The following is a 25,187-nucleotide window of genomic DNA, read 5'->3' as shown; positions in this document are numbered from 1 at the left end:
CACACCTGTTCTGAAAGGCCCCAGAGTCTGCAACACCACTAAAGCAAGGGGCACCACCAAGCAAGCGCCACCATGAAGACAATGATTTCCAAACAGGTCAGGACAAAGCTGTGGAGAACAGATCAGGGTTGGGTTATAAAATATCAGGAACTTTGAACATCCCACTGAGCACCTATTAAATCAATTATTTAAAAATTGGAAAGAATATGACCACAAACAAACTCAAGTTAAGAGAGGGCCACCACCTGCACCACGGACCAGGCAAGGAGGGCATTAATCAGAGGCAAATAAAGAGACCAAACATAACCCTGAAGGAGTTGCAAAGCTCCACAGCGGAGATTGGAGTATCTGTCCATAGGACCACTTTTAAGCCGTACACTCCACAGAGCTGGGCTTTTGGGGGGGTGAATAGTTATGCACGCCAAGTTCTGTTTTTTTGTCTTATTTCTTGTTTCACAATAAAACAACATTTTGCATCTTCAAAGTGGAAGGAATGTTGTGTAATTCAAATGATACAAACCCCCCAAAATCAATTTTAATTCCAGGTTGTAAAGTAAACAAAATAGGAAAATGCTAACGGGGTGAATAATTTGCCACTCAGTGTAAAAAAAACATTACAATCAGGGCCGTTGCCAGAACGAATCAGTTGGACGGGGTCTTTGACAGCCATAGAGGGTAACTAGGCAGTGTTAAAAGAAAACGCGCCATATCTCAGACTGCCCATCTTAATCTTTTATTTTTATTGGCCAGTCTGATATATGGTTTTTTCTTTGCAACTTCTGTTCTAGAAGGTCAGCATCCCGGGAGTCGCTTCTTCACTGTTGAGACTGGTGTTTTGGTGGGTACTATTTAATGGCTGCCAGTTGAGGACCTGTGAGGCGTCTGTTTCTCAAACTAGACACTATTTGTCCTCTTGCTCAAGTTGTGCACCGGGCCTCTAATTCTCTTTCTATTCTGGTTAAGAGCCAGTTTGCGCTGTTCTGTGAAGGGAGTAGTACACAGCGTTGTACAAGATCTTCAATTTCTTGGCAATTTCTCGCATGGAAGGTTCCTTAATTTCTCAGAACAAGAATAGACTGACGAAGTTTCCCCAGAAGAAAGTTATTTGTTTCTGGCCATTTTGAGCCTGTAATCAAGCCACACTGCTGATGCTCCAGATACTCAACTAGTCTCAGGAAGGCCAGTTTAATTGCTTCTTTAAATCAGCACAACAGTTTTCAGCTGTGCTAACATAATTGCAAAAGGGTTTTCTAATGACTAATTAGCCTTTTAAAATGATAAACTTGATTAGCAAACCTAACGTGCCATTGAACACAGGACTGATGGTTGCTGATAATGGGCCTCTGTATGCTTATGTAGATATTCCATAAAGAATCAAATGCTTTCCAGCTACAATAGCCATTTATGTTATTTTAATGGACAAAAAAAATTGCTTCTTTCCAAAAACAAGGACATTTCTATGACCCCAAACTTTGAATTATATGTAGAGCATATATATATATATATATATATATATATATATATATATATATATATATATATATATATATACACACATATAAACACACACACACACACACACACATATATATACATACATACAGTGGGGGAAAAAAGTATTTAGTCAGCCACCAATTGTGCAAGTTCTCCCACTTAAAAAAGATGAGAGGCCTGTAATTTTCATCATAGGTACACATCAACTATGACAGACAAAATGAGAATTTCTTTTCCAGAAAATCACATTGTAGGATTTTTTATGAATATATTTAAAATTGGTGGTGGAAAATAAGTATTTGGTCAATAACAAAAGTTTCTCAATACTTTGTTATATACCCTTAGTTGGCAATGACACAGGTCAAACGCTTTCTGCAAGTCTTCACAAGGTTTTCACACTGTTGCTGGTATTTTGGCCCATTCCTCCATGCAGATCTCCTTAGAGCAGTGTGATGTTTTGGGGCTGCCTGCTGGTCAACACTGACTTTCAACCCCTCCAAAGATTTTCATGGGGCTGAGATCTGAGACTGGCTAGGCCACTCCAGGATCTTGAGTCACGCTTTCCCACGGGCTTCACCCTTCGTTGCCCAGGCGGTGTGTTTGGGATCACATTATCATGTTGAAAGACCCAGCCACGTTTCATCTTCAATGCCCTTGCTGATGGAAGGAGGTTTTCACTAAAATCTCATGATACATGGCCCCATTCATTCTTTCCTTTACACGGATCAGCTGCCCTGGTCCTTTTGCAAAAAAAACAGCCCCAAAGCATGATGTTTCACCCCAATGCTTCACAGTAGGTGCGGTGTTCTTTGGATGCAACTCACCATTCTTTGTCCTCCAAACACGACGCAGTTGAGTTTTTACCAAAAAGGTATTTTGGTTTCATCTGGACCATATGACTTCTCCCAATCCTCTTCTGGATCATCCAAATGCACTCTAGCAAACTTCAGACGGGCCTGGGATTATGTACTCGGGCTTTTAAGCAGGGGGAGCACGCCCTGTCACTGCAGGATTTGAGTCCCTGAAGTGCGTAGTATGTTACTGATGGTAGCTTTGCTGCTTTGGTCCCAGCTCTCTGCAGGTCATTCACTACGTCCTCGTGGTTCTGGGATTTTTGCTTGTGACCCCACGGGTTGAGATCTTGTGGAGCCCCCAGATCGAGGGAGATTTTCAGTGGTCTTGCATGTCTTCCATTTCCAAATAATTGCTCCCACAGCTGATTTCTTCAAACCAAGCTGCTTACTCATTGCAGATTCAGTCTTCCCAGCCTGGTGCAGGTCTACAATTTTGTTTTTGGTGTCCTTTGACAGCTCTTTTTGGTCTTGGCCATAGTGGAGTTTGGAGTGTGACTGTTTGAGGTTGTGGACAGGTGTCTTTTATACTGGATAAGTTCAAACAGGTGCCATTAATACAGGTAACGAGTGGAGGACAGAGGAGCTCTAAAGAAGAAGTTACAGGTCTGTGAGAGAGCCAGAAATCTGTGCTTTTGTTTGTAGGTGACCAAATACTTATTTTCCACCATAATTTGCAAATAAATTCATTAAAAAATCCCACAATATGATTTTCTGAAAAAAAAAATCTCAATTTGTCTGTCATAGTTGACGTAAATCTACAAGAAAAATTACAAATCTATCTTTTAAGTGGGAGAACTTGGTACAATTGGTGGCTGACTAAATACTTTTTTCCCCACTGTATTTATAAATAAATAAATAGGATTATTCGATCCAGATACCACAATAATATCAAGATCACAGAATCTGGATTTTCAGGGCTTGAACAGCTCACAATTTGCCATCTACGACTGACAGGTTATGGTACTACTTACACTGTCATAGAGAAACAGAAATGAGTAAATTGCATAAAAGGTACCTAGATAAAAAAGATAACCTTTATATCACTAATAAGTAAACACATTTACCACACTCCTCAATATAACAACTGACCACATACCTATACTGTGGTCAATTTAACATAATGAACCTTTTTATTATCATTTTTACATTTTACATTTTGTAAGAACATTTTAAAACTTTGTCACATTAGTTGCATTGAAATGCCCCTCAGTTTGTAGTGCCTTTCACCTTTCTAAATCCAATTCCTGAATCCAATCTCTTCCAGTGGGATCAAGATAATCCTGATTTCCATAAACTAGCATCAAAAATGATCCTAATCACTTTTGAAAAACGACATTTAATCCTGATTAAAGTCTTACTCGTCTCGCTTAATTTCTCCTGATTTACTTAAAAGGCCCAGCAAGTGAAAACCTAGACTTTCCTGTGTTTTTTGCGAAGTTGGAATACTGTGAAAATGACCCTTTACTGCCGCTTTTGGTGGGATGGAGTTTTGTCCTTGCCTGGTGACATTACCAGGTGGTAAATTAGTTAGATAAAAAGAAAGCTGCCCAAACCTCTCTACAATAACGCCTCTAACCCAGACCACTCCCCAGACAGTCCTTGCTTGAGAAATTGCTCTTTGCTAAGAAGCTATTTTTGTTTATTTCGCACAATTTTAATTTAAAACAATCACAGTACGGTACTTAATTGTAATCCAGAAATTGTAGTATGTTGAGATAAAAACGCTGTATTGACCTTTAAGGGCAGAGATATTGATGTGAGCATTCACCGTCATCTAGTGGAGTTGTTGGCAACTGGAATGATTCATATTTACCACAGTTCAAATGAGGCTGCCACCCCAATGTTTGCAGTGGGAATCAACAATGAGTTGACGACAATGAGCCCATCAACCCTTGAAACCCCAAGTAAATTTTTCTTAAGTTTTAAAGTCAATAGAGAGCATCTTAAAGTCCCACTCCAGTCCCTCACCTAATTTATCACCTGATTCACTTTAAAAGGTACATCTCAATAGGTGGTCCAGGTATCCTCATGACATGGGGGGTGGGCCTTCCTTTTCCTATTTTTTTCTCATTGCTCCTCTATAGACAGGTTAACTGACAACATCACGAAAAATTGTGCCCACGCTTTGATGGGGCCGGAAGCTATGCTTTGTTATGATTCTGAATGGTCAGATGGCTAGCAACAATGACAAAGAAGCTGCCATGTGGAGAATCGTGAGGTGGCTCGCTTGGGCTAAGGTTTTATCTTTGTTCTTGATACCATGCGTCTTGTTTTGAGTGTTTTGACAGATTTGTCAATGCTAATATGTCAAATACGCTAGCTAGATAAACTTACTAACAATGTATTAGAGACAAGTACTCATTGTGCAAATGTATTTGTTTTCAATAAACATTTGGAGACCAAATATAGCTTGGCATGTTGTCAACAACCTAAGTCAACCTCCGTTTTGCCCCATAGTTGCGCATTTGTTGGTTTTGTTGCTAAAACAACCAACCTGGGTTTATTGTTCCTGCAAGCAAAGGGGGGACGCCGAAGACAATCAGACCAACTCCTGAAGTTTGCAGTCATCTAAATACAATTATTTTGTTATGAAACATATTTTGTTACCATGAATTGTGTGTACATTACTGTATTTAAATGTAGAATGTTTTTTTAAACAGCAAGTTCCAAAATAGCTGAAGTGCATCTTTAAAGGTGAGATTGATGACCAACCAAATCCCTATCCAGAATTTAAAAAATCAGTTTTGAATACCCAATTCTAAGATTTAATCCCATATTTATTGAGCTGAAACTGAACAGATAACTTTTAAAACTGTGTCCAGGGCCAAGTTTTTCAAAAACTTTTCTGATCTGATTTTGACAATCTGATTCAAATAAATCTTAGAATTTGGTACTTCAAATTTAAAAAATGAGATTCAAATCCTATGGGATTCGGATTTGCAAATCCAATTAGATTTAAAAATCAGATTAAATGTTTTTGCATTTTTTTGCAACACTCAAAAAGGCAATGATTACAATAGTTCCAAATCTGAAAATTATAATAATCTTGATACCACTAGAAGGGTGGATTTATACTGAACAAAATAAAACGCAACATGCAAACATTTCTATTGAGAGTTACAGTTCATATAAGGTACAAATTCATTAGCTCAATCTATGGATTTCATATGACTAGAATACAGATATGCATCTGTTGGTCACAGATACCTTAAAACAGCAGTAGGGGCATGGATCAGAAAACCAGACAGTATCTGGTCACCACCATTTGCTCATGCAGGGCGACATCTCTCCTTCGCATAGAGTTGATCAGGCTGTTGATTGTGGCCTGCTGTCCTACTCCTCTTCAATGGCTGTGCAAAGTTGCTGGATATTGGTGGGAATTGAATTACTGTCGATTATCCAGAGCATCCCAAACATACTCAATGTAGATGTCAATATGCAGGCAGGCTGTGTACAGATCGCTATGGTACATGGGCTGTGCATTATCATGCTGGAAACATGAGGTGATGACGGCGCATGATTGGCACGACAACGCCCTTGGTGATCCGCCACACAGTATCTCTGTGCATTCAAATTGCTTTTGGATAAATTGCAATTGTGTTTGTTGTCGCATGCCTTGCCCATACTTCATAACCCCCACCGCCACCATGAGGCACTCTGTTCACAACGTTGACATCAGCAAACCGCCTCCGCCCACACGACTCCATACACATGGTTCGCGCCTGTGAGGCCGGTTGGACAAACTGCCAAATTCCTAAACCGATGTTGGAGGCTTATGGTAGAGAAATTAACATTCAATTCTTCTGGCAACAGCTCTGTGATGCACCCCTGCAGTCAGCATGCTGATCTTTATGCCCATCTCAAAATTTGAGACATCCTCAAAACAAGGCCACTAAAATGTGCAGTTTTGTAACAACACAATGCCACATGTCTCAAATTGAGGGAGCATGCACTTGGCATGCTGACTGCAGAATGTCCACCAGAGCTGTTGCCAGGAGAATTGAATGTTAATTTCTCTACCATAAGCCTCCTCCAACGTCTTTCAAGAGAATTGAGCAGTTTTGTCCAACCGCCCACCCAATGGCTGCGCCCTTTGCCTGTCATGTGAAATCCATAGATTAGGTCTAATTAATTCATTTAAATTGACTGATTTCTCTTATATGAACTGTAACTCAGTAAAACCTACGAAATTGTTGCATGTTGCGTTTATTTATGTTCAGTATAGTTTACGCCTGTTTTCACAAAAGCAAAAGTAGTACCATAACCTGTCCATAGATATCTATATCTTATGTAGTATATTAACTTTACTTTGTATCTGGACAGGCTCTGTGATCTCCTGGCCCTGTACTTCATTTATCTACAACACTTTGATTACCAATAAATAATTAAATATTCCACAAGAGGTCACCTTTTGTCTATATTAACCATGTGGGCAATTTGGTTTGATCAGTCAGAAAACCTTTGGTATAAGCATGGTCTCTCACAGTTTTAGTGTCAAGAGCACCTATATGCATTATATTCAACACAATAGTTAGATTACAGCACTCTAACATTCCTTTAAATAACTTTCATTATTAAATGTGTTTTCGAACCCAACAATCTTTCAGATCAACAACGAGTGTTGGGGGAAACTGTGCATGTTAAAGAACAGCATAAGGTTATGGATGCACTCATCTTTATACGAGGTCAAGAGGTCTATTCTGAAGAAACTAGGATTGATGACAGAAATAACACTGCAATTACCTTCTGTGCACATCAACTGGCAAATTCACTGATTTGTAATACAAATGTGGATATCACAACTTTAGTCAAAGTTACTAGAAGCTGTTTCTTGCTCTATGGTCCATACCAGCGAATCAACTGTTAGAACCTTTTGTAGCACCATTAAAAAGTGTGAGAAAAGGATATTGTCAACATTTTCACCCATGTAAGAGGAAACCAGTTTTAGTTAGTCACTCAGTGAGTTGTAATGAGAAGCAGGGAGTGGTAATTAGACTTGTCACTGTGAATACCTGCATTGGTGATGTGATAATGTCACACTGAGCCGGAGCAGTTGCCAACATTGAATAAAGGTGTTCAAAAGAATTACAGATCAAAGAAATGACTATTGGAGGCCTCAAATGGGAGACACGTTTGAGACGCCAAAGACTAATTACACAAGTTGGATCACTCTTTATGCGTGTTACAATAGGTCTGAGCAGCATCACCGAAGGTTTACCAGCTGTAAAACAAACTGACACTGCATATTCACAACTGACATGTACCATGCCTTCATCCTTGTCCAAAATGAGCCCACACCTGCTTGATGCTGCCCCACTGTTGTTATTGCCTAACAGCTACTGTATGACAAAACATTACTCCGCTAGCTACATTCGAGAGAGTGAGATCACCTTGCTCAATATAAAGTACTAACAACTTGTGGCATGAAATCTTTAAATAGGCTTTAAAATGAAATCTTAAATAGGCTTTCTGAAATTAATTGTTCTTTGTGAAACCAACACCTGACCCACAGATAAATCAACAGCCATAAAAGCATGACTGATGTCAGCCTGTTGTTGCATACGCATGCATAGTAGACTATAATGAGCTGATTAAAAGTAAGAAGTCAAATCATTATACATGGTCCACTTTTATTTTATACGTTTACTCTATAATGAGGTGAGAGTTGGTCTACAGAACCTGCCCAGGAAGCAGGTATGGTAGAAATAAGAAAAGAAACAGAAATGATAAGAGTTCAAAGAGAAAGGTTACAGCAGTCAGTGGGGGGGAAGAAACTGGCTAGGAGAAGAGCATGAAATCAGTGAAATGAGAAGGAAGGGGTGGAGGAGAGTTCTGGGGCCAAGAGAGAGATATGTAACACTGTTCAACAAGCATGACTTGAATTCAGGGGGAGGGAGGTCCAGTTGTTTAGATTTGAGGAACAAGAAGAGCCCAAAACTCAGAGTCGCAGAACATGTCCGTCGACAGGTCTTTTTGTGACAACTGTGGAATATGGGCCTTTGCCAAGTAACATCAAGCCTTTAAATAGTGAGAGAACTAAAAAACGAACATAACATGCAAGCGATTTGCCCTGCCCTAAATTCAAGCTTTGATTGTCCTCTAGTAACAATAAGGTCCTGTCACTTCTTCCAACTAGGGTTGGGTGGGCCTAAAACAAATGTTCCACATGTCTGAGAGCAGTTAAATATGAATGTATGGGCTGTGTGTGTGTGTGTGAAAGAGAGAGCTGCAGAGAGTTCATGGTATGCAACTCCAACACTCAGTACCTGAACAAAAAAGCTAATAAAAATTTAAATAAAAAACACTGTTTAAAAAAAGAAAATCACAAATTAATGTCTTTGTGTGCTTACACTTAACGCTCAATGGCAAAAAAAAATATTACCACAAGGGTTCTCCTAAACAAGAGAGAGAGCAGTCTCCATTCAGTTTATTCTTTTTAAGTTACCGGGGTTAGTGTTTATGCCTTTCATATGTGGGCATGCGTAAGAAAGGTTTTACACAGTGCCCCGCCTCTGGGGTCTAAGATGGTCCTACTGCTAACAGCACTAGCTTCTGGTTCAGGACATGGCGGCCTGAGGGCTTGGTGGCGCACACTCAGGTAAGCTGCTTTGGACCCGGGTCAAAGTGCTGCAGCAGGTCATTGTAGTCTATGTGGGCGTAGGCTGGACGCTTGGTGCCAACAGTCTTAATTCGTCACTGGACTCATCCCTCGCAACATGAAAACATGCTTCCAGATAAATAATAAATACATATGCATGGGGCATCCGATGAGAACAGTGTTGGGACGAATATTGTAATGGCCATGGGAATAGAATTCTGCACACTGTGGGCAGGGCACACCACACAATAACACAATCATTAAAAGCTCATCACGTCCTCTCATGAGCTCTGGGTTAGCACACAGCGCAGAAGTGTGGAGAGCAGCTGGAAGGCCTGGCTCTGGGGCAGCAGCATCAGCAGGTCAGCATAGGCCTTGATCAGGTATGGGGTTGTTCTCCACATCCAGCAGCTGGAGAGGTCTAGAAAAAACAAACAGTTGAGACAGGTTGGTTGGTTGGTGTGTGTTTGTAGTGCAGTGCGGTGCAGTGTGGGCTGAATCCCAAATTAGTACCTTCCTCCTCCATTTGCACCTCTGCCATATGCACCAGTGTCCAAAAAGCTGAGGGAGTGAAAAATGATTGAGGTGTAGGGGCTAATTAGACCTTCCGATAGCCACTTCAGCCAAGCCAGCAAGGCTGCAGGCTCCAGTGGCAGTGCTATCCCGACACACACCGTATATGTTTCCATGCTTGTGCAATTTAATACAAAAATAATAAGGCGTGCTACGCCTGATTGAGGCTTGACAATGTAACAACTGAAATACCACCCAAATTAAAATGTTTAACTGTTACTGAGGTTTATATCTGTAAACGACAGAGGAATTCTTAGCTAATTTGTTAACTTGTTTTATTATTGAAATGTGGAACATGAATTGCATCATTCAAGTCACAAGTGTGTCCCAAAGTTGAAGGGTTGATCCTCGCAACTCTCTGTAAAGTCTTCCTTAAGAGTTCCATTAGCAACACGTGCTGAGAGGGCCATCCATGTGAGCGGTAGGGGGCGAGTGGGTGGCTTGGGATTCACTGTGTGTGTTCTGATCTAATATTGTTTTGAGACCACAGGTAAAGATGGGGCTTTCGATCAACTGTACTACAGCCAACACTTCCATGAGGAAGTCTACAGTCACTCCAAATCACCGCTAAATGGATAAATATTTAGGAAATATAGCACGCCATAATATACCAATAAGCATACACTACGAGAGCAACAATGCTGATATGCAAAATGTATATCAAAGACAACCAGAAAGGATACAACTTCTGGATGAGTTCACAGGCATGGCGGCAGTTCTGGGTCAGAAGTAGAGACACGGTGGCCACAGGGTTGTGACACCAGGAGCGGTACAGGCAGCAGAACAGGGCACAGCTCTCCCATAGCACCAAACACAGTTAACATGAGTACACACAGCTGGGAAAACTACCCTACCTCATTGGTCAACAGGTTGGGTTCCCACTCCATTACCATTCTGTCCATTCAAGAAGTGAATTGAAATTATGTTCTGGGTACAGAGACCCAACCATGGCAGTCCAGCCATACAGAGGAATGGCCCCCACTTCTTCAGGCATTACCTGTGTGCGTGCAGGTCCTTGAGCTGGCTGCGCAGCTGAAAGAGCTCTGCGGAGGTGAGCAGGATGGTGTTGAGCGTCTGCACCATGGTGGATGCAAACTTCAGGTCCTCCTCCTTCAACAGGATGTCTGCCATGGAGGAATATGTTCTCTGCATGCAGGAGAAGACACAGCTGCCTGGGAGGGAATGAGGCAAGAAGAGTGAGAGGTGATGGTAACTCAAACTACAAACAATCCCAGAGGGGTGGAGTAGGTTGAAAAACAATTTAATCATATTCTCATGAGAAACTTGGGAGTTTCAGCACATTTTGTTTCACATATGTCACTACCTGATGATGAAGGCCTCTGTTTCTCAGCAGCTTCCTCCAAACTGAAGCGCTTCTTAGCAGGTTGATCATGAACTGGGGGAATTAGGAGTTCATGCTGGGGGGTAGAGGGGGATGAGTCGCCTACTTTGGAACCTGGTGGGTGAGGAATGAATGCTAAATGTATCATTTACTTTATGCTTTATACTACTGTTCCAGAGCCATTTTCTACTCACCCACGACTGTCTGTGGGCCTGCCTTCGCCCCTTCAGGAACCTGAAGCTCCAGTTTGCTGTCAGAATTATCACAGGAGCCTGAGGAATCGGTCTGCCCAGCCGGGGATGACGCAATCTCAGCCAGAACCTCCAGTTCAAGAATGACCTGAGGATAGATGGGGGTGAGGTGGGGTTGGTTACTTATGTAAAAAACATGTATTGGGAAAGGAGATAGTTCAGCCAATTCATAAAAAATTAATATTGGTTTTTTACCATGTAAGTAGTCTACGGACAGCAGGATATATCCATGCTTTGGTTTTGCTTACTTGGCCACTGTCTGATTTGCCACAAATGATCAAAAGTTAGCATTTGAAACAGTGGCCGAGCAAACAAAACCAAAGCATGGATTGCTGTTCAACCTTGTCCAGACTACTTGATTAAGTGATACCTTTTAACATTACGATTCTGAACTGGGGGGTGCATGTAGTACTCACCTCATCAGACTCATCAGAGAGTGTTTTCAGCAACATGGGGAATAAATTGTCTGTGTGCCGGAACATCTACATCGTTACAAAGGCACACAGATTAGTGTGCTGATAGTCATACTGTAAAACACTCCACAGAAAGGAGCAGCATTGGTAATACGATCACTTTTAAGTAGGTGTCTTGATGTAGAGGTGGTACAACCACTTGAGCACGCCTATGGTCATCATACCGGTGGAGGAGTCATGCAGGTGAAGTGTCCAGCACCTGAACTATCCCATCAAGGTCAAGGGTCACCTGTGACCGTCAGCACTGTCCAGGAGAGAGAATACAGATAAGAATGGAAGTACACAAGACATCAAAGTTATGATGGTAACACATACTCCAAAATATTTAACAGCTAACAGCAGATAATAAATGCCACAGGAAGATCAAACACTGTGATGCCCTTTGAGGCATGGTCGGGTATAACAGAAAAACAGACACCCACAAAAATGAGAGACATAGGTGTTGGACTGCACAACAGAGCTGGGCGACAGCAGCATGTCAGCATTGCTCTAGAGGACACGATGCACAAGCTTTCAGTTCAAACAGATCTACAGCACAGCTAGGCCAGCAGGAACTAGAGGAATCTGGGAGAGTTTATCTACAGTGCATTCAGAAAGTATTCAGACTCCCTTGATTTTTTTTCACATTTTGCTACATTACAGCCTTATATTCTAAAATGGAATAACCATTTCCCCTCAAATACCCCATAATGACAAAGGACAAAACACTGGTTTTTAGCAATGTTTGCATGATTTATACAAATTTAAACACTAAAATAACATTTATTCAGACCCTTTAGTCAGTACTTTGTTGAAGCACCTTTGGGTGCTTATTTACAGCCTCAAGTCTTTTGGTATGACGCTACAAGCTTGGCACTGCTGTACGGGGAGTTTCTCCTATTCTTCTCTGCAGATCCTCTCAAGCTCTGTCAGGTTGTATAGGGAACGCCTGCACATCTATTTTCAGGTCTCTCCAGATGTTTCATCGCCTTCAAGTCCAGGTTTTGGCCAGCCACTCCAGGACATTCAGAGACTGTCCAAGCCACTCCTGTGTTGTCTTGGCTGTGTGCTTAGGTTCGTTGTCCTGTTGGAAGGTGAACCTTCGCCTTCCAGTCTGAGGTCCTGGAGCGCACTGGAGCAGGTTTATATCAAGGATCTCTGTACTTCCTCCGTTCATCTTTCCCTTGATCCTGACCAGTCTCCCAGTCCCTGCCGCTGGAAAAACATCCCCACAGCATGATGCCGCCATCACCATGCTTCACCAGAGATGGTGCAAGATTTCATATGACGCTTGGCATTCAGGCCAAAGAGTTCAATTCCTTGTTTCATTAGACCAGAGAATCTTGCTCTCTCATGGTCTGAGAGTCATTTAGGTGCCTGTTGCCAAACCTGTGTTGGGCTGTCATGTGCCTTTACTGAGGAGAGGCTTCCATCTGGCCACCAACCATAAAGGCCTGATGGTGGGAGTACTGCAGAGATGGTTGTCCTTCTGGAAGGCTCATTTCCACAGAGGAACTTTGAAGCTCTGTCAGAGTGACCATCGGGCTCTGGCCACTCCTGACCTCCTGACCAAGGCCCTTCTCCTTCGATTGCTCAGTTTGGCCAGACGGCTAAATTTAGGAAGAGTCTTGGTGGTTCCAAATTCTAAGAATGTGATTGAGGCCACTGTTCTTGGGAACCTTCCTTCTTTTTTCAATGCTGCAGAACAGGTTTTTGGTACCCTTCCCAAAACCTTTGCCTCATCGACACACTCCTGTCTCGGAGCTCTAGAGACAATTCCTTCGACCTCATGGCTTAGTTTTTGCTTTGACAGAACCGTCAAAACTGTGGGACCTTATATAGACAGGTGTGCTCCTTTCCAAATCATGTCCAATCAATTGAATTTACCACAAGTAGACTCCAATTAACGTTGTGGAAACAGCTCAAGGATGATCAATGGAAACAGGTGGATGCACCTGAGCTCAATTTCGAGTCTCATAGCAAAGGGTCTGAATACTCAGTGGTGTAAAGTACTTAAGTAAAGATACTTTAAAGTACTACCTTAGCTAGTTTTTTGGGGTATGTACTTTACTATTTATATTTTTGACAACTTTTACTTCACTACATTCCTTTAAAAAAATATTGTAGTTTTTACTCCATACATTTTCCTTTGAAACCCAAAAGTACTCATATTACATTTTGAATGCTTAGCAGGACAGAAAGATTGCCCAATTCACACACTTATCAACTGAACATCCCTGGTCATCCCTACTGGGCCTTCTGATCTGGCGGACTCACTAAACACAATGCTTTGTTTGTAAATTGCGCTTCAAGTGTTGGAGTGTGCCCTGGCTAGAGCATACATAGAAAAAAAACAAGAAAATGGTGCTCTGGTTTTGCTTAATATAAGGAATTTGAAATGATTTATACTTTTACTTTTGATACTTAAGTACATTTTAGCGATTACATTTACTTTTGACATTTAAGTATATTTTAAACCAAATACTTGTAGACTTTTACTTCCAAGTAGAATTTGATCTGTGACTGACTTGAGTCTTTTCTAATAAGGTATCTTTACTTTTACTCAAGTTATGACAGTTGGGTACTTTTTTCGACCACTGAATACTTCTATGTAAATAAGGGATTTATTTATTTTTTATATATAAATTAGCGAATGTCTAAAACCCTGCTTTCGCGTTGTCATTATGGGGTATTGTGTGTAGATTGATGAGTCCAAAAAATAATTTAATCAATTTTAGAATAAGGCTGTAATCGCAACAAAATGTGGAAAAAGGGAAGGGGTTCTGAATACTTTCCGAACGCACTGTATGTGTGTCCGAACTAGCTCCATGTAAATGAATGAGCAAACATTTATCGTGACAGATTCTCCTCAGTTCCCAATGTTTATCTGAGCACAGCCAAACAGCTTCTGTAGCCTCTCTGCAGGTCTACTGTTCATTCCACCCAACTTTACGTCTGCAGCTTCCTCACTTTTCCCAAATCCCTCTTCCAACCCTGCTGCGCTGTAGCATTCTTCTCTCCTTCAAAAACAGAGGCACCTTTTTTTCTCCACAGCTAAGCATTGCGGGTTCAGTGGTAGAATTCCCGCCCACGCGGGGGCCAGTCGCGTATAGCTGTAACAGCCGTTTTGTCGAAACAGCGCCACTGAATCAGTGTGTGGCCGAAAATATATTACATCCGTAGTGGTTTAGGACTACCATAGAGAATGAATGGGAAACGCTTTAGGCTTTTTTTATTATTTTTTTCAGGCTGCCTTTTTCTTGAAACGTTTTTATTGGGGGGTTCAATTCTAAACAAGGAAACTGTATTCTGATATTTTTTTTCTCCTATGTATTGGGGAATTGAATGATAGATTATAATTAGATTTTGTCACTATTGGTTTTATTTGATCATGCAGAGTGTATTTTCCCAAGCCCAAAACACAGTGTACTTGAAGTGTATTACTTGGAACGTTTATATTGTACTTTGTACACTAAATAGTTATATTTACTATACTATTTAGTATAAGTATAATTCAGTGTTTTAATATAGACCCACTTTTTACTTGCTATTTTTGTATACTGATAACATATGATTGATGAATAATATTTCAGAACATTGATAATATACCCAAATGTATTCAAAATATTATACATTCCCCATCTTATTTCAGGTGTACTAGTTTATATCCAGTGTATTAAAATAATAGTATTTTGTAATGGGATTTTCTGCTTTTGTGGAAAGTGTTATTTTAAAGACCAAATTACTTCATTCATTTATGCTGATGTGAAATTAATTTAAAGATAACACCTTTCAAAATAATTAACACATTTATGTACTGCACATATTCTACCATAAGATTTTCCTTTCAGCTAAAGATTGCAGTGGATTATTCTTACTTATCAGCCCTACCTGTTGAGGAAACAAAAGTACTTCATCCGATGACCTGGTAAAAACCTTCTTCAGCCCTGCAGTCGACTGAATGCACAGACCAGCCTTTGACCCTTGCCAATCTTAACTTAGATTTAGGGTTACACAAACCAAACCTTTCTGTCAGTTGATTTTTCATGTACCTTGTGCCACAAATGTAATTATAAGCAACCCTGTCTGACTTCATGTACAGTATGTTCAATATGTAAACATGAATTAAAGGCAAGAGAATTGTATTGAACTTCAAAATTGTTTTATTAAAAGATTATGGCCATTTTGTTTGTTTGTGTGTGTGTGTGTGTGTGTGGATGTGTGTGTGTGTGTGTAAATCAACATTTCCCTCTTTTCATCCATCCATCTTTTCTTTTCATCACGATAAAAAGCAGATGCTGGAACTCCTTCCAGGTCATTTCTTTCTCCATACCCTTGGCCTGGTAGAGGGAGAACAGCTTGGCAGGACAATAAATATATTTCCCTGCCACTCCGGGGGGAACCCTGTGTGAATGTGAGGACTATTAGGCCCCTGTTTTAGTTCCAAATGGCAGAACCTGCACAAACGGCCAGAGGGTACCACATCTGCTGACTTCTTCTTTTGTTTGTCCTTCTGTTGTTCCACTTTCTGTTTTATGGATCCAGTTCTTGTTGAAAGAAGGGTGTTGACATGAAATCCTCAAAAGACATTTTGGGGTTTGTGAGGCCCTCTGCTCCATATGTTTTAAATACTTTTGTGGAGCAGTAGAAGTACCTAATATGCCCACTCTGATAAAAAATAATGAATTGAGGAGCCATCATTCATGTAACGGGACTTGGGTTGGCCATCATGGAAAGGCAGGTTTTTGTCATTTTTTTTCTTTTGCTGCTGTTGTTGTTTTGACTAGTTGTTAGCTTTTCCATCAGTCCCAAAACAATTTTCTCTATGGCAGCTTCAGTAAGAGGAGCATTTTGTGTGGGCAGTGCGGGTGGGTTCACAACCTGCAGGTGGGAGTGCTGTTACGGGGACACAGGTTGTGTCACTACCCATGGTTAAGTGCTGCCACAGTTGTTGGCCCTCCAAGAGCTTTTCAGGACTGGTGTTAAGGGAGGAACTGGTGTTTTTTAATTTGGCCAGGTGTTTAATATACTTCCAATGTGGTGTTTGGTGGTTGGGGTGAAGCAGGCTGTTGGGGTCTGCACATGAACTTTGCACCATGGAAGCATAGACAAAGTCCACCAGTTTCAGCATGTCCTTTGTCCATGATGCCTGGCAAGCAGACCATCAATAGCCACCCTCATTGGGCCAGGCCACCGGTTGTGGTCCAACACAAAGCACCCGGCCACCAGTCTTGATAGGCCCCCTGCAGGTGCACTTCTTGGTGAGGCGGTCATAGGCAGTGGAGGTGTGCAGGGCAGATCTGAAAGAGAGGAACAGTTCTTCAGTGAAAGTAATTATGCAGAATGCATGTGTCTGCAAGCATATTTAGGTGCGTGGGTGACTGAGTTAGTGTGAGAGAGATATGCCTATGTTTGTGGTATTATTCTGAATTACCTATGTCCATCTGGGGGCTCCTCAGTGCTTTCTCTCTTCAAAGCCTCAGTAGCAGGAGCTGCAGAATCGGAAATCTGGACAGTCGGCGGCAGCTGTGTTGCTGAGGGTTGACATTTCTCAACAGGGAGAGGGGTTAGGAATACGGATATGTCTGTCCTCTTCTGAGATCTGTGCTTTTCCCAGTCGAGAGGAACAGCACGGCACTCTTTGCTCAACGTACTCGAGTCCAAACCTCTCTCCCCGTGTCCCTGTTGGAGACTTGTAGTGCTGGATATTTGGCGCTCCCCCTCACATTCACAGAGGTGCCATGTTCAAGTCTGTGATCAGTAGTGGGTCAAACACTGCAGGCAAAACCACACCCGGCTGTTTGAGATCCACCAATCTCTGGAAATTCCAGCGTGCCACACCAGTCATACCCTGGGCCTGAAATAACTCTGGGGAGACTTTGTTCCCAGTCACCCACTGAGCCTGGTGGAAGTGGTAGCCCTCTTGCTGTGAAGTGCCTCTTGATTGGAATCCACACGGGCACAGATGCCCCTTCACTCCTGGACATGGTATGAGTTGCAGCGTGCCACCGTATCTGCACAGAATCCCATCCTCCCGCTCTGGGTCAACTGAGACAGCCCCTCAGCATGTGGACTCGCTGGATCCTCCAGGCTTTCAGCATGGACGGTTTGAAGAGAGGGATGTCATTTACATCTTTTAACAGGTGGAAGTGAAGGAGAACTTCTTCCACTCTCTTCACAAGCTCTCGTGGCTGAGGGATCTTTGTCCTGCAGTGGGCTCCCGGATATGCTGCTTTGCTGGATTTGCTGGCACGATCCCACAGGAAGACATAGGCCCCCTTCAGTCTCTTCAGATCCTGCTGATCCACAATTGTGAAGGCAGCCGAGAGGAACTAACAGGAAAGAGCTGTATAAGGAATGATGCTCTGAGACACACTCGGGCAGAATCGTCTCATACAGTGGAACAAGTCCAGCTTTACAGAGATGAACTCATTAAACTTTGACCTCGAAGCACAGATGTTGGTCAAGTCCCCTGGATGTCACCTCTGCACAACAGTAGCCTCTGTAGTCCTCCAGGCTTCCCTCAAAAAGGTGCTCAGCTGGATGAGAATTCTGGACCCTGAAGGCTGCACAGGCAGTCTATGTACAAAGAAACATAACAATGTCCAGAAATAGAAGAGGATTAAAAAAAAGTTACATGATTAAATATATATGAATTTTCTTCCCTATTTGAGATTTAAATGAAATTATTAATATCATTAAATAACATATGTAAGCTGAAAAGGCTTATACAATTGTTAAACAAATTATATAATAAATACCTTCCACCCAATGGTAATTGGCCTTTTCAATTCCAGCAGCAGTGTAGCGTGTGGCCAGACCTTCATACATGGGCTCCAAAGACCTTTCACTCGGACTGCACCATCACCCAAGAGATGATCATCCAGTTCTCGTTCATCACAGCATAAGATGACATTGTGCCTGATGTAAGAGTGACTTTCCTGGGCAATCTTCCGGGTGTGGTCGGATCTCAACACCTGTCCAAATGTGCCCTGTAAGAGCTGGGCGTGATTGATGGCTCCTGCCTCTGAAACTCCTGCAGAAGACAGTCTGTAAGGTAATATGACGACACAGACATTCCACACCAGCCGCCTGTGTCTTCATACCCCCAAATGCAGCAGGTGTACTGTCCCTCCTCAGGTATTTGCGTGATGGGTGCTCTGACCATACAACCCTGCCTCAGCATCCTTTGATGTTCTGCACACTTAGCAGGTAGGCCAGGTTTGCTCTTTCATACTTTAGGTGCATCATCTCCATCAGCTGATTGGCCATGTCATTTGGGGATTTTTGGAGTGCGGTCTTAATTCATCTACCACAGATTTACAGATCGCTTTCTTGTAGGTAAGGAGGGCTGGCAACATGTTGGTATACCTTTTAGGGAGCTTTGCCAGCCACAGAGGATTGTCAGCAAACCAACTCCTTTTGCATGCTTTGCAGCAAAGCCGAGATGCAAACAAGTAATATTGATTGACAATGCCAACAACCACTCGAGGCCTTCCTACACCTGATGAAGTTATCTGTGGTCGAGAGCGACTGTGAAGACATGGGAGAACATAATTGTTTCCAGCCTTCCCATGATGCTGTCATTCTCTGGTTTCCAGATGAAGAATGAGGATGTAGCTGGAAATATTTGGGGGATGGAAGCCCACAGGCAGTCTCAATGAGCTCAGGCTGAGGTGGTAGACGCCACAAAGAGACAGAGTTAGTAAGGTGCCTCACAGGTGGGACTTCCCCCACAGTCCCATGGCTTCCAGCTCCATCTTCATCCATACCTTTTGCTGTTGGAGAGCAGTTCCAGTGAATCATTTCTTGGTCATATCTGGGCAGTGGAAGTGAGGGTGGAAATCCAGGGCGTGCTGATGCTGGCGGCACAGGCTGAGATGTCAGGGGCTGTGCTGATGTGGTGGCACAGGCTGAGATGAGGGCGTGTTGATGCTGGTGGCACAGGCTGAGATGCAGTGGGGCGAAGGATGCTGGTGGCACAGGCTGGAGATGCAGGGCGTGTTGATGCTGGTGGCACAGGCTGAGATGCAGGGCGTGTTGGTGCTGGCGGCCCAGGCTGACGTGGCAGGGTGTGTTGGTGCTGGAATCACAAATACCAAAAAGGTAAAAAATCAACATGTAGACTACAGTGATTACTTACTTATAGTACACTTATTTCACAAATACAGCCAATTGAATGACCTTGTAGACTAAATATATCATACATGCACATGCACAGAAATTCAGAGGACATGCAAAAAGGGAACTCAAATGAACACTTACCTCATGGAGACGGAGGTTTTGATGGACATGTTGTCATGAACATGTCCTTTTGATTTTGTTAGTAGAACACAAGCAAAATAACAATTAGAAACATGGCCAGAACATAGCCAGAACAAAGCCAGAACAAGGCCAAAATAATAACTAAGGTATATTGTTAGGCAGAATAATTCAAGTGAATAGTCCTGCCAAACTGATGGAGAAAACCCTCTGCCAGTAGACACAGATGGTGCTCCTACAGCTGCTGATGCTGGTGAATCTGAAATAAAAGTTTAACATACACACACATGATCTTGGTTGCAAGCAGTTACATTACAGTTTAAGCAATGAGTAGATTTGAAGTAATTTTGCCTAAAGCAGCAACGATACACAATAGTTAATGTAGTTGTCAAAATAGCTAGAAAATAAGTGACAATAATTCCTCACAAATGTAGCACAACTATTTGTTGAATAATCCTTACATTCCTAACTCAAATGGAAACTCAGTAAAATGGTTATGTGTTTAAAAAATACATAGAAAACATGCTTAACTCAGAGCATGGTCTGGATTTTGGAAGGTGAAATACTCAGTATAGCTTTCTCCAGGAAAACTTCATTCATCCATTGCTATGCAATAAAACATAATGAAAACCAAAAAAAGATATATGATGCCACGAGCAATATTTTTTCAGATGATTTGTGTTTACTTTTGACATACCTTGGGAGTAAGGAGTTGCAGTAGAGGCTGGTGATGTAACGGTTGATGGCAATGACTCTTTTTTCATTAGCAGGTACTGCTAGCAGTTTGTGCATTTTTGAACCTGTACCACATTTCCTTGACATAATGAAGAAAGCTGCACTCCAGCAGCTCTGCTCTCCCATATTTCTCCCCATGTACTTTTGGCCCGATTACCAAAGCCAAACCAGAGTGTCACAATCTGAGGTCACAGCAGGAGAATTCGTTTGTGAGACTCAAACTTTGGAAAGCTCCTCAATATCTTTGAAGCTCATGGCATATTCCAAAAAGGACTGCAAACTGATTTTCGCTGCTCCCCTCTGTACTGAAATGGCCTGCCTCTTTTTCTTTTTCCAAATTTTTTGATGAGGTACATAGTGTAATCCAACATCATTTTCCAGCAGCCACCTGGAAGGACTTGCCTCTGTACTTCCCAAACTGTAGTATGTACTCCCCCACACCTCAGCTTTATCTGACACATCTCTTTGTAAGACAACGCTGATGGCAGAGTTCCTGACAACCTCTTCCTTCAGAGGAGCAGACTTGTCCTGCATAGAAGGGTTGTCTTTGATCTTCTTGGCATCAGAGGGGACTTGTAGAAGGTAACCTAACGCGCTCTCCGAAAGGTAACTTGGACCTTGCCAGGGGAAAAACAATCCGAAGGCCTGGGTGTGATATGTTAATCTAAATGATGAAGCAAAGAGTAAACAAAATTAATTATTTAATTATTTTTAATGATACCTTTGAGGCTAATGTACTAATTATACAGTACAATGTAATAATATACACACACAACCTTCAACTATACAGATCTATAACCAATCCCCAAATATACACAACCTCATCTGGACAAAACCAATACCCCCTCCCAACATATACACTGGACAACACTTGCAATAGTAATGCAACAATTAACAATCTTGTAATTAACTTTATTATGAACTATAGCTTTCAGACTATTCTGTAATATCTATACAGAAATAGCTACACCGTTTAAGTGGGACTTATTAGTGAACGCATTCACATTGTATAATTCGTGAAAACATAGAATACGTGTTTATTTAGATCGCGCTATAATACTATAATACTTACAAATATATATGAGAAAGTATAGTTTCCACAAGTCCACGTTTCATCCAGATTACGTTCTAACAAAATTACCTGAATATCCGCTGTATTTACTATTATTGCATTATTAAAAGATCCGAAGACAAATAAAAAAAAGACAATCGATGATAAAGAACTCATGGTTTTGTATGTAAAAACACGACTTACCTTTGGCAGTCCTTACGAATTAGAAGCTGTTGTGTGTCTGACGTAGCTAAAACCGCTAATGTAACAAAACGTAAAAATGCTCGGATCAAATGCTGAAATGTAAAAGAAATTCACGAATCAGAAAAAGTAACTAAGGCTCAGATGAGTTGTTCCCGGGTGTTGTTGTGGTTCGTTGTAACTCGGCTATTACTTCGCCACCCCTTGCGTAAAACCTGCCACAGCGCCTCGGAGGGCATACGTGGCCATACATATATTGCATCCGTAGTGGTTTAGCACTTACCATAGGGAATGAATGGGAAACGCTTTAAGGCACTTTAGCCAAAGAATTCTCGCCTGCCACGCGGGAGGCCCGGGTTCGATTCCCGGCCAATGCATGCACAACTTTTTTGGCACTTCTATACTTAACAAAAATATCAACGCAACATGTACAGTGATGGTGCCATGTTTCATGCACTGAAATAAAAAGATCCCATAAAATTTTCCATTCACACAAAAAGCTTATTTCTCTCAAATCTTGTGCACAAATTAGTTTATATCCCTGTTAGTGAGCATTTCTCTTTTGCTAAGATATTCCATCCACCTGTCAGGTGTGGCATATCAATGATCATTAAACAGGTGCACCTTGTGCTGGGGAAAATAAAAGGCCACTAACACAATGCCACAGATGTCTCAAGTTGAGGGAGCGTGCAATTGGCATGCTGACTGCAGGAATGTCCAACAGAGCTGTTGCCAGAGAATTGAATGTTAATTTCTACCATTTTAGAGAATTTGGCAGTACGTCCAAACAGCCTCACAACCGCAGACCACATGTAACCACGCCAGCCCAGAACCACATCCGGCTTCTTCACCTACGGTATCGTCTGAGACCAGCCACCCGGACAGCTGATGAAACTGAGGAGTATTTGTCTGTAATAAAGCCCTTTTGTGGGGAAAAACTAATTCTGATTGGCTTGGCCTTGCTCCCTAGTGGGTGGGCCTATGCCCTCCCAGGCCCCACCCATGGCTGCGCCCCTGCCCAGTCATGTGAAATCCATAGATTAGGGCCTAACAAATTTATTTCAGTTGACTGATTTCCTTACATGAACGGTAACTCAGTAAATTAGTTGAAATTGTTGCATGTTGCGTTTATATTTTTGTTCAGTATACTATACTCACAAAAAAAGTCAAACTATCAGTGTTGTAGAAGTGACTTGCCAAAGTGGAAAAGAGGATACAATGTTTTCATGTGAGAATTTATTAAGTGTATTATGTCAAGGATTAGACAAATGACAATAGCTTTGAAGATTTTGCGAATACATGGCACCAGTCACGGGGCCAGACACAAGCATGACATTTCGTCTCCATGCAAAACAGTGACATCTGGTCTAATTAATAACAGGAAGGCTTCACTGTAAGTAATCCAATAGCTCAGACAAACAGGTAGGATTGTCAAACGTTTGCCTGCCGACAGTACTTGGCACCTCTAAACAGGGTCGGCAGTTCATCTCTTTTGTGTTGGAACAGCATGCATGTCCATGTGTTGCTTAGTTTATGATCTAGATTCCAACGTTAGCTAGCTAGCTGCACAAATGTTACTATTTTGTAGACAGCCCTTGTTGATACTAGACAGATGGCCACAGATAGAAACCTACCTAGCAAGATGACAAAAAAACAATTGAATTCACTCTCCATAATTTCATACTGCCAGTGCCATGCCCATAGCCAAACATGTAGCTGGCTAGCTAACGTTAGCATATTCGCTAGCTAGCGCAACATGGCTATCTAGCTAGCCAAGGACACTACACTAACTCAGCAGCTAACACAGGTAGCTGTTTCATGGAAACTAATCCATTGTGATGTAATTATAATATCAATACTAGCTACAGTGGTTAGCTAGCTTAGAGGAAGTATTTAGTGTTGTGTGCACTTAGTCTGTGCACTTAGCTAACTACCATCCCTTATACTACATTGCATTTGAAGTTGACTGGCTCATGACATTTAAACGTGGATGTACGGAGAAAATTCCCTATTTTTTCATTTTTGTTGTCTCTCCTGTTGCCTCCCCCACGTGGGTGTTCGTGCTCGGTGATTGGCTCAAAGTCAAGTTGTTGGCTACTGACGAGCATTGCGATTTTACAAGTAGAAACGGCAGGTTCATCGCACAGATGGTACAGTTTTTGTTCTAGCAAGAGAAAGAACGGCCTCCCACTGTGATAAGAACCTATCGGCAGTGAGATTCTCGGTGTGTTTCATGCATAACAAGGGTTGCAAGGAGCAGTACGTCACTAAAGGTTGCACTCAGGGCTTTGCTGTAATCTAAGCATTGTATGGAGTAGGACACCATATTTTAGAGGTTGAATGGAGTACACCACTAATCTAAGGGTCAATAATAATAAATACAGTCAGGTCCATAATTATTGGCACCCTTGATGAAGATGAGAAAAAAAGACAAATAAAAATTAGCTATATTGTATGCTCAAAATAATTGTGAAATTATATTTAATAATTACATAAATGCGCAGAGATTTGGTCAAACAAGTAATAATAATACAAAATCTCAAAAAGATCAGTCAAAATTATTGGCACCACGATTTTCAATACTCTAGCACCCTCTCCTTCTAAAATGTTTTATGAGATTGGAGAACACGTTGGGAGGGATCATTAGACCATTCCTCCATACAGAATCTTTCCAGATCCTTGATATCCTTTGTCTGCTCTTATGGACTGCCCTCTTCAATTCAAACCACAAGTTTTCAATGGGGTTCAAGTCCAGAGACTGAGATGGTCATTGCAAAATGTTAATTTTGTGGTCAATTAACAATTTATTTGTGAATTTCGATTAGTGTTTGGGGGTTATTGTCTTGCTGGAAGATCCACTTGCGGCCAAGTTTCAGCCTCCTGGCAGAGGCAACCAGGAGTTTGCCTAAAATGTCCTGGTACTTGGTAAAGTTCATGATGTCGTTGACCTAAACAAGCCAGCCAGCTAACATTAACTAGCTAGCTAACAGTACGCTTTAACTTGCTATGAAAACGACTGACATGTTGCTAGCTAGACTCTCTTAGCCATATACATGGTTGCCCTTAGTTTGAAGACGTAATCCAGTGTTTTTATACAACAGCCTTCTGTGTGTTGTCTTTGACTCACTCCGCATATTTGCAATCAAACGCCAGAATTTTCTCCATCTCCTTAGCTATCATACTCTGCTTCCACCGGGCATTCCACTGATTTCAAAATTCGGTCCTCCAGAAAGTGGAGCATTTGCAACACTTTTGCAGGTTTTCGTGATATCTTTCAAAAAAGCAGCGTTAGAAAGGATTACCTACACATACTGAGCAGCTCATGTTATAGACAGAAGCATGCTACATGGCAGACCAATCCGAACTCATCTCTC

The 25,187-nt window shown here is 41.8% G+C and overlaps 1 pseudogene; it reads right to left on the bottom strand.

Moving 5' to 3' along the window:
- Nucleotides 1-8,467: 8,467 nt before the first annotated feature.
- Nucleotides 8,468-25,187, bottom strand: part of LOC121576931 — a 41,206-nt pseudogene continuing 24,486 nt past the window's right edge.

This window comes from Coregonus clupeaformis, chromosome 11 (assembly GCF_020615455.1).
Source record: "Coregonus clupeaformis isolate EN_2021a chromosome 11, ASM2061545v1, whole genome shotgun sequence".
NCBI classification, from domain to species: Eukaryota; Metazoa; Chordata; class Actinopteri; order Salmoniformes; family Salmonidae; genus Coregonus; species Coregonus clupeaformis.
This window is presented reverse-complemented; position numbering and strand designations above follow the sequence as displayed.